This window comes from Hydra vulgaris, chromosome 11, assembly GCF_038396675.1.
Source record: "Hydra vulgaris chromosome 11, alternate assembly HydraT2T_AEP".
NCBI classification, from domain to species: Eukaryota; Metazoa; Cnidaria; class Hydrozoa; order Anthoathecata; family Hydridae; genus Hydra; species Hydra vulgaris.
In genome coordinates, this window is record NC_088930.1 from 2,906,486 (window position 1) to 2,911,086 (window position 4,601).

The 4,601-nt window shown below is 28.8% G+C and overlaps 1 long non-coding RNA gene across 2 annotated transcripts; it reads right to left on the minus strand.

Moving 5' to 3' along the window:
* Positions 1 to 406: 406 nt before the first annotated feature.
* Positions 407 to 4,219, minus strand: LOC136087338 (uncharacterized). 2 transcript variants are annotated; one of them, XR_010641735.1, is made up of 3 exons: positions 1,129 to 4,219; positions 991 to 1,059; positions 407 to 589 (listed from the first exon to the last, which is right to left on the minus strand). It is a non-coding gene; the product is annotated as an uncharacterized LOC136087338 (long non-coding RNA). The 2 variants fall into 2 exon arrangements; XR_010641734.1 differs by lacking the exon at positions 1,129 to 4,219 and having other exon boundaries at positions 991 to 1,125.
* Positions 4,220 to 4,601: the final 382 nt, after the last annotated feature.

Genomic DNA, 4,601 nt, shown 5'->3' on the forward strand with positions numbered 1-4,601 from the left:
TTATTATTTTGTCCCATGTGGGTTTCATATGGTAAATCCCACATGGGTTTTATGTGGTAAATCCTACATGGGATATAGGTGGAAAATACTACATGTTATAGATCTTAAATGCCACATATTTTAATCCAAATGGTATAAAAGTAGTCAATACTAGACAAATGAAAGTCCGAATGCTTCTATGATAATTTTTAAAATTCTTTTAATTTAAAAATTACTTAAATAGTAATTTAAAATTAATCATCGAAGCTTTCAGAGAGGCTTAATTTAATCTGGTATTTGCTACTTTATCCCATTTGGTATTCAAAATGTGTAGCATTTTTGACCTTTTACATGTGATGTTTTCCACCTATAACCTGTGGGATTTACCTTAAACTATTATGACGAAATTTTATAAAATTAAAAAACGTGTTGCAAAATGAATTTATTTTAAAATAAATGCTATTAATCAATACATCCAAAATGAATATTAAAAATATTATTTTTTCTTTTGCGATTTACGCGCCGTTTTTTGTCGATTGAATTAATTAAATCGCTTCGGCTTGCATAATACCAAGGTTTTTAGTATCTTCTAACTTTCTTCAAACATTTTCTAAAAAAAATGAATAAATACAAATATATATATATATATATATATATATATATATATATATATATATATATATATATATATATATATATATATATATATATATATATATATATATGTATATATATATATATATTTATATATATACATATATAGAGAGAGAGAGACAGAGAAAGAGAGGCAGACAGACAGAGAGAGAGAGAGAGAGAGAGAGAGAGAGAGAGAGAGAGAGAGAGAGAGAGAGAGAGAGAGAGAGAGAGAGAGAGAGAGAGAGAGAGAGAGAGAGAGAGAGAGCAATTTTAATAAGGAACCTTATTAGCCGAGCAATTTTAATTATTAACCAGGTTGAAGTCATTAATGACTACAATATTTCACAAATAATTATTTCCTAATTTATTACTTACAATGACTAACGTATTATGGTTAATTGAACACATATTATGCGTAATGAGCTTGAACCCATGAGGAGAATCCTGAAAAAAAGTGATCAATTAGGATAAGTAGTTAAACAAAAAAACAAAAACAAAAATGTAAAAACCTACTTTTTCAATGATGTAGACGTTGGATGCAAAAGTATCTTTACTTTTTCGTCACACACACGGCCTTCTATGATAACAGGCCTTGACATCGCGCAAAATGCCGTAAAAACAGAAGGCCGATTAAACTTTCACTTTTACTTATATTGATATATTTTTATATTAGGTAGGGTGTAATGGCAGTCTATGTTTTCTAATAATAATCTCTAGTAAAGACGGAAATATAAAAAGAAAACCAAAAAATTGTTAAAAGATAATCATATTTTTCGTATTTCAAATTTCATTAAGAATATTTATGTAATATTAAATAGTATCAATAACAAGCAGAACTATAACAAAGTATATATCTATATATTAGAAAGATAACTGTATTTTCAGTTTTTTTTGCTAAAAATGGTAACAATAAAAATCACCAACAATAAAAAACACCAACAAAAGTTGATTCAAGCAAAAAAAAAGTTTTATCAATATATCTCAACAGGGTAAATATTTAAAAATCCAAACATATTGAGAGACATATAGGCTAATGAGAAAATAAAAAACATAACAAGTAAATAGCATAATAAATTACAAAACTAATTTTCACATAAATTATGATAGCTTTAGTATTTTGGGAGTGGTAATTAGTGAGTAATTCTTTAGCAGAATATTAGAATATACTTCCATATTTATAATAATAATTGGTAGAATCATCATAAATTTTTATTTCGCTTTTTTGCACAAAGCCAGCTATGTAAACTATAGCCACTAATGTAGATTTATTAAATGAGCTTTCAAGATCATGTATATTATCCGGAAGTTCTTTTTCATCAGTAGAAATATCTCTAAAACATATGTCACAAGTATGACCATCGATACCATCAACAGGAATGTCAAGTTGTAATATCAATTTAGTATGTCGAATATAAATTTTTTCAATTACAGATTTAGCGTTTATAAAGTAAGTACCTCCAGATCCCTGTCAAAGCTTAGAAAAAGCTTTTTCAAGTGGATCTGTTGAAAACCAACCTAATAAGACATACTTTGCTCCATTACTCAACAAAGTTTCTACGAGATCAATAAAGCCATAACATGAATGCACTATTGCATTGCTAGTATCTAGCGTAAGCTGTTTTCCACACTTACCTGTAGGTTTCATAAAATTTGACAGTTCAGCAATATCTCGTAGCAGTTGTAACTGTTGATCACCAACTGAGTGGATTTCTCCGCATAATTCATTTCTAAACCGAATGCCAGCACCAGGTGCTTTGACAATAACAACATTCGAAAAAAAATTATTTTTTCAATAAATACAGCAGTACCTTCAAATGCTTTATTTTCAATCTCTGGATGCGTTCTTAATGCAGCTACTGTTTCTTCGCAAAAAACAGACAAACAAAACTTTACAGATTGTCTCTCTATTGGTTTTGGATAAACTGATTTAGCTGTAATTTTAGAGAGTTTAAAAAGACTATTGCACTCAGTTTTATATAAAGTTTCTATATCATTCCACTTAGCCAAAGCCAGTTATTTATTGTTCAGAAATTGAAGTTTGTCAGTCTTTTCTGTCAACCAATTGTTTCGTATAGATTTTAAGAGATGCACATAATCATACAATAAATATATACCTGATGTTGTTAACCATGGTTTACTATCAACTGTTTTAAACATTCCAAAAAATCTTTGATTTACACGGTTACCATCAGTAATTATTACCAGTGTCTTACTATTTTCAATATTATTTATCGTATCAACAATTTGTTGACATTGAGCAAACTGAAATTCAGAGGAACAATTTGCAACAGGTTGAGCTCTACATATAAATTATGGACCTCCAAAAAGACATTTAATCATAAATGATAAAATTGTTTTAGCTAACTTTTCAGGGTATTTTACTGCTTGACCAAACAAAGCACCTCTTTGGTTAAGTAATGAAGCTTTGACATAGATCTCATCAATTAGTATTATGGAAGTTCTTTTCAATGGATTTAAATTCATAAAAATACTATTTATGAAACTTAGGTCCTCCATTGAGCTTATTTTTGAAGTCAATCGTGTTAAAGTCCTTATACTTGGCAACTTGTAGTCAATACACAAACAATCATATAAACTTCGTCGCATAGCAAAATACTCATATGCTCTACATATAATATCTGAAGTATATAAAAATTCACCAACATTAACTTTTCTCATAGCATTAAGGTGTTCGAATAAATAATGGAACACCAAGTTTGTACATTTTTGATTGTATGTGTAAACTTTTTTTATTAAGCTGGAAAACAATAACATCGTTATTATCACTTAACAAAGATTGAATATCAACAAATATAAGTTCATCCTCTTTTAGAAAATCATTTAACTCATCTGGTAAAATGCTTCGAAAACCGCTTGAAGTTACAGTTTTTCTTACTTTACTTGCTGGTGTGGTTAAACAACTAGGCGGAATATTTTTAAAAACAGATGGTGGGTTTAAAGGTCGTTGCTTACCATACTTGCTTTCAAAAGGTGCTTCATTTGGCCAATGAAGTTGACATACTGCTGTATAGTCTGTAACAATAAAACCAGTTCTTGGGATAGCTTCACTACATCTTTTTCTCTCCTCTAGATTCTTCGGGAACTTATAAATTGATATTTTTGTTGTAGTTGAGTATTGATATTTTTGTTGTAGTTGTAATTGATATTGTAGTTGTATAAATTGATATTTTTGTTGTAGTTGAGATACACAGCATTTTAAAGGCATTTTAATTATTAAAAAAACTTACTGTTAGTTTGACAATATTATTACCTTACAATGTAACGCCTTGAACCTTACAACGTTATCGTCTTGAAGTTGCGCTATCTAATTTATAAACCAATCAAATTTTAAAGATTTATTAAAAAAGCGTGAACAAACTTTCGTCTTATGATAAAAGATGAAAATGTAAACAAAGTATTAGGAATTGGCCTTTAGTTTAACAACTTTGTTGCGCGATGTCAAGGCCTGTTATTATAGAAGGCCGTGGTCACACATAATACAATATTCTAAAACTAATAAACAAACATCTAAATTTCTATAAGTAAATTTATTCTTTGATCATTGCCTTCATATCCTATCTTATTTTCATATCATAATCTATTATGGTATTATTTATATAACATATCACAACAATATTATCAAACTTGTGATGTTCAAATATCATATGAACATTCTCTAACATGTTCATATGATATTTGAATATAGTTCTTGAGAATATTATCTGCAAAAATTGACTGATGCAAGTTCAAATGTTGTCAAAAACCAAGCATGCATGCATGGGACACTGCAGTGTCCCACAAAGAAATGCTGGTTTGAAAGTCAAATTTTCTTTATTAAAAAAAATATTAAAATAGGGGGGGGGGGGATAGGGAGGTTTCTGTAACTTTTTTTAGGCTCCAAAACTTTTAACTTTATATATAATAAGATTCATAAAACTTAAGGGACTTACGAAGTACATTGAGGAACAAAAACAGGATATTTACAG